Consider the following 15,914-nt stretch of genomic DNA (forward strand, 5'->3'; position numbering starts at 1 on the left):
TGCAGCATGTTTAAATTGTAATAAATGTTAATAGAAAGAAAGGGAATGTGAGATACAGGGGCTAACCAAAGACCTGTTTTTTGTATTGTGGAGATAAAAGGCATGTAATACAGTACTGTGAAAAAGGAAGATGTGGGCATTGTGGAGAGAGGATATACACACAGCTACAAATTGTGAACCAAAGTGTAATAGATGTAATGCTCAAGATCATTTTTGGTTTGATTTCCCTATGTTGCAAGACAAATGAACAGCTAAAGAAAATACAGGAAATAATAGCAAAGAAGATGAGATAGATAATTTGTGGAAGAAAATACAGAAAAAGAAGAAGAAGAACATATAATAAATTCAGAAGAAATTTAGTTAAATATTGGAAAAATATTGGGCCAAATTCAGGAAGCCTCCGTGTAAGAGTTATAACTCTTACACGGAGGCTGCAGTGAAACTGTGTGATGTCAGCATGTCATGCATATGCATGAGGTGCATGAGGCATGCTGAATCACACTAGTAACTCTTACACGGTCCATGTAAGAGAGTAGGGGGCGTGTCAGTAGGCTAAGCCCTGCAAGCGGACACGCCCCCGGAAGACTAGAATGGCTGAAAGTAAACAGCCACGAGAGAGGCCATGGAAATGTGCATAAACACACTACACAACACATGCCCCGATAGACCATCACTGTATAAAGTGAAGAGATGTAATGAAATTAAATTAAAACCTTTTTTTTTTTTTTAAACCCCGTAAATGTTTGCTACTGTGTGCGCCCGTGTGCGCGGGTGTGCTACTAGCGCAATCACAGTTAGCAATCAGTGGAAAAGGATATAAGAACTAAATATGCAAAGTAAGCCACGAAGAAATAGCTTAGCGGTAGAGTTGCCGGCCTAAGAGTAGGCAGGCAGGTTTCGAGCCCCACAACAACCTTTTTTTTTTTTTTGTAAATAAGCACTAAAAAGCCCCCTGACAGTATTGTACAAATGTAAATGTATTCCCTTTTGTAAAATGGAATGAAACGGAGCATATATTCTGAAGTAACACAATAACAAAAATAGTCAGAAATGTACTGATAGCTAAGCTGCTGTGAGACGGAGTGCCCGTAGCTGAGTAGTGTTTAAAAAGCTGCAAACTGCGTGCCTGTTGCTAGGCATCGGTTTAACAGACTGAAACTGTTTGCAACTAGCTGTGCTTAGCTGAACATGTGTGTCACTAGCCAATTAAGGTTTATCCCAGCGCACACCGTTTGCGCGGCGCTCCCACAAGCTAACTGCCAGTGCGCATGCGTTAGCTCCGCGCAAACGAGCGCAGACCTGGTTTTAAATGCTTAAAAGTGCTTTTGGCATGTTTGATTGACAGGTCTCAACTCATTTCTGTCAGGAAAATCAAAAATCAGTTGCCAGATTCGAACCCAGGATACCATGCACTAGAGTCAAGGTACTAAACCACTAAACCATGACAGCAATACCTAGAAATGCAGAAATAGCATATATATGGGATAAAATCCAGAATGGAGCATGATAAAGCATTTTCAGTGAAGTAGATACAATTCCAAAGCGGCCAATCAGAGAAATGTGCGGGAAAATCGGCATATATAAGCCCCATAGGCGGGAATACACAGCAGAAACAATTGTAGATCACAGCTGCAGTGAGAATGAGTGGAGTAGGTGAGGGACGTTGCTTTCGAGCACAGCGTTGGGGCGTTGAGGAGTCCAGATACATGGTCTGGCTCCTTGTCCATCATCACGAGGCCCAACTCATGCAGGGCCAGGTCTCATGGGGAGCATATAGGGCAGAGGCATGGGACCAGTTGGCTCGGGATCTGACCAGTGCTACTGGCATTCCACGCACTGGTGAGTAGGTCCGTCACCACCATGCGGACTTGAAGCGACGCAAGCAAGACCAGTTGTCCGAATGGATCCAGGTGGCCCGGGATATGCCCAACGCCCCACTACTGAGTAAGTTACATTTTACTTATGTATGTAAGGATTTCAACTAGCTGATACCATGGAGATGTGTAGTCCAATATTACTTCTTTCGTATTACAGCTGCAGGTGTCCGCTCTATGAATCGCGAGATGCATGCCCGTAGGCTGGTGCGGATGCACCACCGTGCAGGTTAGTAACCCCACCCAGTACTTGTAAATAAATATTATACTGTAGCATGTATCAGAACACTGCAGTGTATTGATTAAAAGTAATATAATGTGCAAGCAAGATTTGAAAGTCTGCAGGTATGGCTGCAACAAGTTCATCAGTATGCAAGTGTAACTGGAAATATAATTGATAGAATTAAACAGTGATGTAATACAGATGTCCCACCATTAATTAAATATAGTGTAACCTGCAGTAGTCTCAAGAGTACAGCTTCAGAATCTGAGGTAGTCACATGTGAGATATATCCCTGTTGAAATGCTGAATCATGACAGAAGTGAGGCTGTTGGAAAGTGTTTGAATCACCACTAGTCTAACATGTGAACAAAGCCTAGAAGTAGCAACCTGAACTGTGAATTTGCAGGATGTGTGAGACTGACAGAAAGGGTCATGTATGAATAAATAAAGTAGTAATAACCCGGAATATATTAGCCCCAGTGTGTTTCTACAGAACTAAATGCATGTGGGAAGTACAACTTAATATACCAAACTGATTTCAGTGTGTCAGAATCTGGAATGTCTAGCCAAATGCTGTATATGGTGATCACAGTAAACAATTTGCAGATAGAATGAATGATTATCTGACAGACTAAACAGCCATAGTTGTCCCCTGTCCTGTCATCAAAGTGTAGCAGGATGATGTATCTGATCAAATTCAAAATAAGTAGGATAGTGATGTATTTGTAACAGGTGTAGCTTGACAGTCAAATAAAATTTATTTTGAAACATCAGCCTCAACTTAATTGTGTACCTATTATAAATGTAAATCAATGTGTAACATATGAATGTGTCATCACTTTCTATCCGCCCAACCCTATAATTCCATATAACAACACCCACTAAATAATGGTATGTGAACATTTCATTAATCATGGACATTTGTCCGTTTCAAAAATATATGCATGTCTGTTCGTGCATGTGCCCTGTTCATACCTGCAAATCTGATGGCCTGTTGCCATTAATCAACCCTGCATGTTGTTTGACTGTGTATTTCTGTTCAAATAATGCATGTGATATTGATATGCCCCTTGTTCAATGGTGTTAATATCTGGGTGTTTGTTTGATGGGAATACCAATGCATGCTGTTACAACTAATCTGAATGGAATACAATGCCACTAACCCAAACTAACACAACTACTCACAAACCTAGAATGTTTGGGAAGGCAGGTCCCAGCGGACCCACCTCTCCCACCTCAGCTGGTGACTGCACCTGGCACTAGTGCCCAGGCGGACCCTCCGGTGGCCCTGTGCCACCTTCGGTGGAAGCGCTGCAGGGGATGGGGCCCGTCCCCTCTGCAAGTGTGGCCGGAGGGTTCGCCCACTCACCCTCCGGTGTCCGGTCTGTGGTGCGAAGGGAGATCCAAGACACTGTTCTTGGGCCCCTCACGCCAGCTCGAGGCTCGTGGCACAGCTAACAGCCCGGCCGTTGCCTGCCTACACAGCCCCAGCACAGCCCGTCCTGGGCTGTGAAGGAACAGTGGCAACTGCCTATGGGTGGGGATATCAGTTCCACTGTTGCCATCTGTGGGCTCATGCATCTGGGAAATCCCAACCTCCGTCCCGGCCAATTGTGTAACCCCCACGTGTGTCATACACCGCCCTGTATGCGTCTTGTCTGTCTTGTCTGTTAACCTACCCAACCTACCTCCCCAGCTATACCGACTTCCTTCACCTGACATACCACTCTCACCTGAAAAAAAAAAAAGGGCACTCTGTACCCACAAAAAATTACGCCCCATACATAGCTGTCCATGTCGCACACATGTCTGCTTGACATTGAAACAGTTAATTACAATTGGCTCTACAACAACTATTAATGTTGTCCTGACACCTCTCTCAGGGGTGAAAGGTTTCCAATGTCTCACCAAAATACATGGAAATGCACAGCTGTTGCTGCCAAAGACATGGGCATCTATGGGCCTTACCTACATCCCTCCTGCAAATCCCACGCTTGTTTCCCTACTGTCTTACCCTCTTTGTGACCCCTTTTCACCACTTTCCTGTCACCCCTTTTTCTTTTCTTTCAAAGAAATTAGCTGGTGTCGCTTGTGTTAGCGGAGCTCACCGCCAGTCTTGCATGTGAGCTCCAGCAAACGAGCGCAGACCTGGTTTAAAGTGCTTAAAAGTGCCTTTATGGCACTTTGATTGACAGGTCCTGTACTCAGTTTGAAAGTTTGCTAAGAAAAATAAATTCCCACTGTCAGTCTCGAACCCAGGACCTTGGTAACATTAGTCTGTATGACCTACCACTAAGCCATGCCTGCTTTACAAAAACACAGTGCTAAAATAAATATAACATGTAATAGTAGGAATCAGTATAAAGGCAATATAGGAGATGTACTATCTAAAGCATGTCAGGTAGAGTTTTAATGGCCAAATTACTGGATTCCCATACTAGTTCAGTGTGAACAGAAACAGCCCTGCTACCTGTTAGCTTGTACATAATAATGTAAGGTAATGTACATATGTGAAGGTATGTATATCTACACATACATATATATAAATATATATTAATACATATGAAATATAGTCGTAGGTCTCAGTAGCCATACACACTCACTACAGGAAACAGTGAACATAATTGCAGCAACCTGAATCTGCAACACAGCCTGACCCCTGTGTGACCTACTTACCCTTCTAACTGCTTAAAGGTGGCCTCAGCACTTTGATTGACAAGTCCTGTACTCAGTTTGAAAGTTTGCAAAGTAAAAAAAAATTCCCACTGTCAGTCTTGAACCCAGGACCTTGGTAACATTAGTCTGTAAGAACTACCACTAAGCCATGCCTACTTCGCAAGAACACAGTGCTAAAATAAATATAACATGTAATAGTAGGAATCAGTATAAAGGCAATATAGGAGATGTACTATCCAAAGCATGTCAGGTAGAGTTTTAATGGCCAAATTACTGGATTCCCATACTAGTTCAGTGTGAACAGAAACAGCCCTGCTACCTGTTAGCTTGTACATAATAATGTAAGGTAATGTACATATGTGAAGGTATGTATATCTACACATACATATATATAAATATATATTAATACATATGAAATATAGTTGTAGGTCTCAGTAGCCATACACACTCGCTACAGGAAACAGTGAAGATATATGCAGCAACCAGAATCTGCAACACAGCCTGGCTCCTGTGAGACCTACTAAGCCCTTTAACTGCTTAAAGGTGCCTCTAGCACTTTGATTGATAGGCCCTATACTCAACTCAAAAGCAGAATATGAGCATACTAGTAGGCCCTACCACAAGACCATTGTAACACTAGTCTGTATGACCTACCACTAAGCCATGACTCTCATACAGGAATATAGTGCTAAATAAGTGGAACATGTAATAGTAGGAATGAAGATAAAGGCAATATAGTATGTCTACTACCCAAAGCATGTCATGCAGACTTTTATAGTCCCAATTACTGGGTTCCCATACTAGTGTAGTGTTAACAGAAACAGCCCTGCTAATTGTTAGCTTGTACCCAATAATGTCAACTAATGTACATATATGAAAGTATGTATATGTACACAGATATATATATATATTTATATAGCAATACATATGACATATAGTTGTAGGTGTCAGTATGCATACACACTCACTATAGGGAACAGGCAAGATAAATGCAGCAACCTGAATCTACAACACAGCATGAAGCATGGTAGATGTACTAACCTTCACACTCACAAAACACTGTCAACAGCATACCAGCATGGTCCACGCCCTACAATCTGAAAGGGCAATGCCTATCTCACATACCCTTTTATAGCAGTGTCCTGAAATCACAGTGAGACATGCAATCAGTACACACCCAGCTGCATGCAATTAGCAAATGCTGCCTTACAATTGGTGCAGAGGCCATCACATGGACCTATGCAGATACCTACAAAAGCAATGAGTACCCACACTACACTCATGCAATACATTCATTGCACAAAACTGACAGAGAAAGAGAGAGAGAGACAGAGAGAGAACAAAACAGAAATAAAGTCAGCCAGCAGCAAAACCAGCAGCAGCAGCAGCAGCAGCAAACTTCAAGCAGCACCAGTGACACACCAACAGCTGCCACAAACACAGGTAATGCAAAGTAGCAGGTTAATCCTGTGTATACTGTGACACCTCCAAATGTATCATAGTTCACTATCTATAGGTATGTCCATGAGATAGGTTGTGTGTAGATAGTCATGAAATATAAACATATGTAATATTGTTGTACATGTGGGCCATAACTAACACTTCCATAGCTTAGAACACAAGGCCAGTTGTGCATATGATGCAGTAGTTCCCAGGGTCAGTAGAGGTTCCTCCTCATTGGTGTGGGACCACTGTGTATGTATGGCACTGTTCAGGTACATATCCTGTAGTATGGCCAGGGATTAATATCAGTCTGTCATGTGGTGCTATGTCCTCCAGGGGTGAATGTAGCACACATCCAGGGATACCATTTCGTAACAGTGATGATATGTGTTCTGCAATGATGAGGGTGGCTCTCACCTGGACATGTGAGAGAATAGGGAGGTTACAGTCATCTGGGATAACTAATAACACGTGTGTAGGACAATAGGGGGGAGGTACCTGCACCTAAACTGTCTGCACCAATGTTGGCAATATCTGTGCATTTGGTGAATGTGAAGCATCTTAACACTGCAGACAACAGATGCCTTCCCGTCATGTGAATCTGCCCTGTGCTGCAGTAGCCTCCTACTATTGTTATACAATATGCCTGTATCTGTAGTCCACTGGACAGGATTAATAAGTGGTGTGCAGTTGTTCTGGGTTAGATAACTGTGTGCACAGTACATGCAGTATGTGGGATGTCTGTGGTAAGCATATGCAAAGGTGCTGGCGGTGTGTGTTGTGGCTTCCACTGGCCCAGTGGGCTGCATGGATAGCATCACTGTCATAACTACTGAATAACTGTGTAATAACATGCATACATAGCAAGGTAGTGTACTGTGCTTGTGGTGTTGTTCAGATATGTATATCCAGGCTGAGTAATGTGTGTCCACATCACAGGGTTGGATGGCAGCACACATCCAGTATGTATGGATGAACACCCAGAATGTGTCAGACGTGTCACCTGTGCAGACGATCTGGCCATTACCTGTGCATCCCCCACAACACACACACATGCAACATATGGCAGATGTACTATAGCAGTACACACATGTTCATAGGTTCATACTAGGCTATCTGCCCGAGGGCATTTACAAGCCTAGCCCATCGTTTTGTGGCTTACGCCACCCCTTTAGTATGGGGAACCATACCCATTATTTTGCTGTGCCTCTGTCGAGCAGTGACACTGAGGTAATCCCTGGGGTATATCTGTGATCTCCCATCCATTGGTCAAGATTTCTCTTGAACAAGGCCAGCGAGGTGCTCTGCCTCACATATACCGTGATTTTGTTCCACAGGATAGGGAGTCATTGGGTGATGAATCTATCCCTCCAGCATGTCCTATTAATAGCCGTGTCGAGGTTAATGTCTCCCGCCTTGTGGCTCTGATGGATCTAGATTTTTTTAGGTGAAGCATATTCATCAAATCTGGGTTTGACATGGCCTTGTATGTTGGGCAAAGGTCACCTCTGAGCAAGCGGTTTACTGAATAGAACATACATGGACATGCTGGAGGGGCAAATTCCTAACTGAGAGGCTCCCTTCACTCTGTAATGAGCTCGAACAGTTGAGAATGAACAGTTCATAGGTTCATACTAGGCTATTTTCCCTAGGGCATTGGTAAGCCTAGTAGAATGTGTTTGTCTTTTGCCACCCAATCACAAGTTATGCTGCTATGCCCTTGTCCGACTTTAGTATACTGTGCCTCTGTCTAACAGTGACATAGAAGTGATACCTGGGGTACAACTATGATCTCCATCCACTCATCCAGATTCCTATGGAAGAGAGTCAATGAGGGACTCTGCCTAACCAGTAGTGTGAGCTCATTACAGAGTGAAGGGAGCCTCGGTTAGGAATATGCCCTCCAGCATGTCCATGTATGTCAGTGCTGAGGTCCAGCTCTCCTGAGCATGTGGCTGTATGGGACTCTGATTGCCTGAGGTGCATCACGTTCATTACTGCTAGGTAGGACATGGCTGTATATGGCATGCACAGATTGCCTCTGAACAGGCAGTATGCCACTGAGTCCAGCTGGATTCACTTTACCTGGGCAGCATATGACATCTGTGTGAGCCATTGCATCCCCTTGATGATGTACTGTTGTCCTGTACCAGTTGCTGTAGGTGTCTGGTTAGGTACATCCCAAAAGGTGCATTGTACACAATTATAGGCCTGATGATGGATGAGTACAGAGGCACAATGACCTCCCCTGCCATACATGTGAATCAGTCATGATTAGCTGGGCTAGATAACATGTCTGTCAATCCACGTTGGCCATGTGGTAGACAAATGACAGACCGCTACCATGTTTCTTCCCCAGGTCCCCAACTACGTCTTCTGTACTCAGTGGCCTAACACCTATGTTGTACTGTGCCACCAATGTGGAGGCGTGGGAATCTGCATTGAATACTGATACCCTCCCTTGTTCAAGTGTTGTGGCCGACAAGAATGGTAACAGCTATAACGTGGTAGTACTGGTGTGCTCCTGTGAAACCTGAAACAGGTTCATGTTACTGCACAGATATCGATGTCCAGAATGCTAGGTAGGGTTTTGGGTGTGTGCATCCTTGGGTCTAGACGCCCAGTGTTGAGTAGCATCACTCTTACTTCCTCATCCTTTGTGATACAAATGGATGTGGGTTTGCTATGAGCCTTGCCTAATACAGGCACTATGGGTGTAGCAGGAGGCTCCGCCAAATGTCAATAGGACTGTGGTGACAGGTGCAAGCTGTCCCTAGCAAAGCATACCACCCCAGGATGGCAGGCATTGGCACACCTGTGAATGACACCAGTATGTCAGTCAATTGTTGGAATCGTGCCTTGATATTGTGGCATTGTTCTAGGTGAGGGTAGGATGCTACTCAAGGTCAGGGTCAAACTGTCTCGGCTACGTGCTCAGAGAGCTCTGTAATGTCTCATGTCATGTAGTCCAGGGAGGAATGTGTCAGGCCATTCACAGCAGCATGGACATTGACTGAGTCATACCTGTACCTGCCTTGGGGTTACCTGACTGTTTGTGTTATGTGGCAGGTCATAGTGCCTGACAGGCTGCACACCGTGACCCTCACCTCGTTAAGCCTGGTGAACATGATGTGAGTGTGCCTGATGATAGAGGCACCTAGTACAGGTGTATGAGGTGTGTTGTTAACTGTTAATGGCTGTGAGTGTTCAGCACATTGGCTTTGTGTGATATGTGTTGCACATGTTCGTTTATGTGGTAGTGGTTACCTGGATGTCTGCTTAGGAGGTCTCTGCTGCATAGGCAGAGCTGTGGTCTGAGCCTACAAGTATGATCATGTGTGATCATGTGTTAGGTCCGCTGTTGTGGTAGGTCTACGTGAGACTGGAAGTGTAGTGAGTGATCCCCTTTGCCACGTGACTGGTTATGGCGGTATTGAGTAGACAGAGCCTAGCCTCCAGTCTGGTATATGGTTGCATCACTCACATGAGTTTGAATTTGTTGTTAGGAGGAGGGGGTTGTCTGTATACATGCATCTGTTCTAACATTGTCTCTGGAGTACCACACTCACCAGCTGGACTGAGGAGGGAACTGACAACTGACCTCTGGACATGCTAGAATACTATTGTGAACTCTGTAATCACTAATGATTGAAAACAAGGTCCAGTGGGGAGTGAGGGTGTACTGACATTACCTACAACTGCTGACTGATATAAAAGCATCAGTGAGCAAATGCCAGGTAACCTAAGTGCAATGTGTCACAATGAAGTAAATGCAACAATGACAAGCAGTCACTTGCTGTCATGTATAACATGGAAGTACGTACAGTAAGCAATGCAGATAACAGTAGTGAGTCACAGATGTGTTGCAAAGATGTGTACTATGTGGAAGTAGCATACCAGTGAAATAACAAGCTAACAGATAACAAGCATATAAACAAAGGTAGATGCAGGAGGCCTGGATGTAGTGTTTGCTACAACAAACAAGGTGTAGCAATGTCAGTAAGATACAGCTCAGATATGCAGGCACTATAAACCTGAAACCAGATGTCCCCAGCTATGAATGGCAGAGTACAGCCTATTGTCACACATGAGTGCAGACCACAAACCTCGTTAATGTTAAATAACTGGCCTGAAGGCCAACTGCCCATACCAGAAGTAATACACTTGTACACTGGGCCCACAATCAGCAGTTCCCAACTTCAATGGATGAAAGATATGTGTCCTGCCACCACAGTGCTTGCCACCAACCTCCCTAATGTAAAACAACTGGTCTGAAGGCCAAGTACTTAGTACAAATGACATAGAATGATAGCTACACTGTAATCAGGTTTTAACCAATCAGTAATAAGTAGAAGTTAACACTCCTGTATAGAATGTGTACCATGTATTGTTGAGATACTATGCTGATAACCTGTTTGTGTACCTTTCCAGATAGACATGGCACCTAAAAGGAATCCTGCCTACTCTGCTGCAGAGTATGACGTGATCCACCAGAGCCTGGTGCGTGACTATGCCATCCTGTTCTCACGCACCACCCAGAATCAGCAGGAGAGGTCTGCACTGTGGCAAAACCTTGTTAGCAGGATAAATGATGTTGGCATGCATGATAGGACATATGAGCAGGTGAGACATCACTGCAGTGATTTGATAAGAAATGTCCGCCAGCGTGCTGCAGATATCCGCAGGCAACAGGCTGCCACAGGTGGGGGTGGGTAGCCACACACCCCCCCCTCACCAGACAGGAGGGGCTACTGCTAAGTGTTGTGGATCCAGCCCCAGAACAACAGCAACCATCATGCATCCTGATGGAGGTTGGATCCACACAGCAGCAAGACAGCGAGCGTGCAGGTAAGATGCCATATTCATTTATTGTTATTACTTTTACATTTGTTGACCCAGATAGTCTAGCTGGATATAAGTTCATTTTCAGTAGAGGCCTGTGGAGAAAAGCTCCACACATAACGTAATAAAGGCAGACAGACAAGTTGTCAATACAGACAGCCAACATAATAGAATTGTACACCAGCCTGTTAATTAAATCAACATACATGTAAGGAAGTCAAACAGTTTAGAGTCATACACAATGTACCGTTGGTTTCAAAGCAATCCTACCTAAAGCATAATGGTTATGCAATAAGGCAAAAGCCATATACATAATAGTTAGGCTCAGAAGGGTAGAGAAGTAGAAGGAGTATGACAGATACAATGATATGGAAGAGGCAGGAGTCAAGAAGGGAAGTGAGGAAAAGAAGGAAGACAGTCAAGAGGAGGTGGGAGGGATGGGAGAAGTAGGTCAGAGCATAGAAGGACATCAAGGTGAAAGAAACAGGGTAGAAGCTAGTTTCTATGCACAATGAGGGGTTAAAGGTGAAGAGAGAGTAGGAGAGGGACGTTAGCCTGGACTCCAAGAAGAACAAAGCCAGTGGTTTTGGAAGTACAGTTTGAGTTGACGTTTGAAGAGAGGTAAGGGTGAGATTAGAGTTAACTCCTGGTATGTACATATGACTGTTCTGTACGCTGTTACTTCATGCAAAGGTGTGCATGTGGTATGTATCTGTCATCATGATATATATACAGACATGATGTGCAGCTGATGTGTATAAGGGAACTAGTGTACTACTGTACTGTATCATGTGCAAAATGAATGGCACACATGTGCCCACTGACATTACTCTCTTCACACTTCCAGGTCCCTCCCATGTAGCAATGAGGCAGGCCATACATGCTGGTGAGTCTTTTTAAAATTATCTGTAAAACAATTTATAAAACTAGGAAGAGTAGTGTAACTCTGTAGTAGACATGCTGGTGACTGTGTTCACAATAACTGTAATTGACAGGTATTAAATTGAGTAGTGTAACACGGTACTGATGTGTGTGTTTACTGTGGGGTGTGCATGTGTGCAAGTGTGCCTGTGCCCAAGTGTGCATGTGTGTTAGTGTCCATGAGTGCATGTGTCCATTTCTGAATGTGTGCATTAGTATTGAAGTGCATCTCTTTCAAATATGTATTGAGACTGTAATCTGTGTTCCATGTTTTCCTCCCGTAGGTTCTGGTGCTGCTCTGGTGACCTGCAGCAGGGAACCTGAATCTTGTGCCCCAGGTACTGATGATGATGAAATGTCTGTAATGGTGCAGGAAGGTGTGTCTGGGTCCGCCATTGGTCAGCCAATTGACAGTACACAGCTTTCAACCCCGTCAACGCGCACAGTCATCCTGCCGTTACATCCTTTGTCACCATTGTCCCTAGGTGATGGACAGTCAGCAGTGGGCATAGATCAGGGTAATGTGGTACCTGTGGTACATGCATCCTCACAAGGCAGCCATGTGCAGAGGCCTCCAATGGTACCACGCAGACAGTCGCCCATGGGTTCTCGTGGGGGCATCCGTGGCCGCATGCCTCTGGCCGACGTGCCCAAGGAGGTATGTCAACCTCCACTATGTTTAGAACTGTCATGCAGGCACAGGCACTTATGGAAAGGTACACCAGACAGGGTCTGAGGGAGCTGAGAGCATGTCGCATAGCCATGACAGACGGCATGCATGATGTTGCGAATGCTATCCGTAACTTCACAGATGTCGTTGACAGACGTTGTGGGGGCATAGAACAGCTGCTCCACAACCAGATGTCCATGGGCCAGGGCGATGGTGTGCATTTGCGCCGACGTGGCCGTATGCCAGCAAGAGCACCAGCTGGCAGTGGCCGCGGACAACAACGGGCCCACTTGCGTGCCTCAAGTGCCAGCACCAGCCCCAGCAATGCTGGGTCTGTGCTGTCATCCAGACACCCCAGGAGACCACGTGCGGGTGGCCCTGGACAGACCCAACAGGGAACTGTGACCAGCCAATACACTCCTGCTTCTGATGACAGTACCCAGTCTGGGTTAGTACCGATACGGCCCGTAGCACCCCTGCCAGGCACAGGTACCGTGTCCGTGCCCACAGACACTGATCTGTATGACCTGACAGGTGCAGTCTGTGGCTGTCCACAAAACCCTGTACATGGCAGCCATTATGTGGGACTGTGTGCGTGCTTACACACATGCAGAAACCTGGAAACCTAACACCTAGGGCAAACACATACACACACACACTGCACCAACAACGGTCCACCCTGTACTGCTGCCCTCACAAACACACATACACACACATGACAATTGGTGTTACCAATGGCGAGCTTGGGCATACCTAACGCACACCCTGTGCATATGATGACACTGTGCCACCTCCTGCATACTACAACATCGGTGCAGGTAAAGGTAAACACGTTGCTGATGCACAGGGTGACTACATAGATGTGTATAAGTAGTAACATGTTGGTAACTGTTGACTGTTGCAGTATAAATGTGTGTATATCCCAGCAGTCCTGCTGCAGTAACTGTATGAATGTCCTCAATTGTTATCTGCACCCATACTACTTAACAAAGTGTACCAGCTGCACACCATCACATGCTAACATTGACTATGGCAATGCGCATCTTGTGCTGTTATGTAGATTCAGCTACATGTATCTGTTCTGTCACACATGCATTTATACATACCCTGCTACCCACACACATGCACACACTCACCTGCCATTCCCATTATTTATCACCCTACACGAGTAGCTGTTGATACATGACAGGTACACATTTCAGAAGTGCACTATGTTGTTTACTACTGGCATCCCCTTCTTTGCCTGTAGTCACAGGGTTCAGGCAACCTAATCAGTTGGAAGATGTAATGTGCATCAGGTACTGTAGTACCCTGATTGCCACAGCAAACATGTTTCCCATACGGAAATGCACACACAGACACATCCCACATCCACACACTTGCCACATTCAGGCTTCAGAACACTATCTAGGTATATTCGGTACATGCGTGTTACAGTAGCATGTAACACTATACTGAGTACTGGCAGTTAGTTGTCTGTTGTCATGTTGTCTGTATAGAATAAAACAATTGTTTGATTATCCTACTCCGTTTTGTGGACATTACTTGAAGAAGTGTTACCTTACATGTGTTATCAGTACCACCACCTTCTGTTTTGTAGTTTTGTTTGTATAGGGTGCTATCAACATCACTGCTTGTTAAGGGTAATGACCACCCTGCAGTGCATAGCCCCATGTGGCAAAAGCCACATCCCACCCCATCATTGTGCACACACACTAACCCCACCAACAGTAAAACACATACTTTCCATTTGCAAGATTCAAACCCATACCTAACTGTGCAATGACAGTAAAAACAGACACATTAGCAGAGTGTGCTATTTGCAGCAGTTGGAGAACTCTTTACTAATGCTGTACTTAGAGGGTGCTGACATCATCTGTGTGTAGGAGGAGGGATGTGCACCCTGTAGTGTGCTCTCCCAGTTGGCAAAAGGCAGTTAACCCTCCCAGCATAGTGCACACACATAAACCACACTCATACTAACACACATACATTCCCTTTGCAGGATTCAACCCCCTACCTAACTACGTTATGACACTGAAGAAAGACGCATTAGCAGAGCGCGCTATGCAAATTACTTGAGGACTTTACTACAGCTGATATAGTTATACAGTCCTGACATCATCACTGTTTCAAAAGGGGGATCTGCATTCTGTACCGTACTGTCACGGTTGCTAATAGGGACATTTCCCACACACACACATCGATGTGTTGGAGGTTTGCATATGTGGGTGATCCAGAACTCCAGTGTGATTAGTATATGGTTTGATTGCAACAATGAGGGATATACTCCCAGTGGTGAGCAGTTTGTACTCATGTTTGTAAAGATCAGCTCTACTATATCTGCCCCTCTTGTGGGAAGGTTGGTTACCTGTTCCATAGCCAAAGAATGTCCGATCAATGGGAACCTTAGAGCTTGGGTATTGTGGCTTGTGTAATGTCCACAGTCTATGTTTGGGTAGCTGGCATCACCCAGTATGATGGTGTTTGCAGAGTAATCTAAACTCTCCTGTGTCAGCATGAAGGCTGTGTGGGAGACCTGAGTTTGAGAGGGTGCTGTAAGAGCTCCTCTGTGTCTCTTTCCATGTGGTCCAGGGAGGTACGTCCCAACAGGTAGCTGACTGTGACCCTCCCTTGCTCTGTCTGGAGGGCTGCACGCCTGTCAACAGCTCATGTCAAGCAAGTGCACACCCCTCATAAATGATGTGGAAACCTTCAAAGGCCCAAGGCCTGTTGAAAATATGGACCAGACTGCAGATACCTGTATAGAGTCATTCTGTGGACACATTCAGGAATGCATGGATCATGAAGCCACATATGAAAGCATGACCCAATTCTCCAAAGGCAGATGTCCTGGGCGCCGGACACCAGCCATAAACACACTATACAATAGAAGGATGGCACCACTACATGATACAACAACCTCCCAAAATGTGAAGGCACCACTGATGAGTATTGGATGACAACTACAGGCACCCATATGATTGTCTAAGGCCATCTTTGAGAGAGGATTCCACAAGCCACTGAGGATAATCACAAGGCTGCCTGTAGTTATGTTAGTAACCTGAGTGGTACTACCCAGATATGCTCAGAGGTAATACAATATGTCACACAAAATATAAAACACACAGACATTGCCATCATCATAGTGGACAGGTTCAATGCTGCCTTCTCTCCCCACCACACCAAAAGGGAACATATGTCTCGCAGCACAGTGCTTCCCCCCCTGACATCACAGATGCTCAGGTAAGAGATGCCCTTCCCA

This window comes from Protopterus annectens, chromosome 5.part1 (genome assembly GCF_019279795.1).
Source record: "Protopterus annectens isolate FY-2018-M chromosome 5.part1, PAN1.0, whole genome shotgun sequence".
NCBI classification, from domain to species: Eukaryota; Metazoa; Chordata; order Ceratodontiformes; family Protopteridae; genus Protopterus; species Protopterus annectens.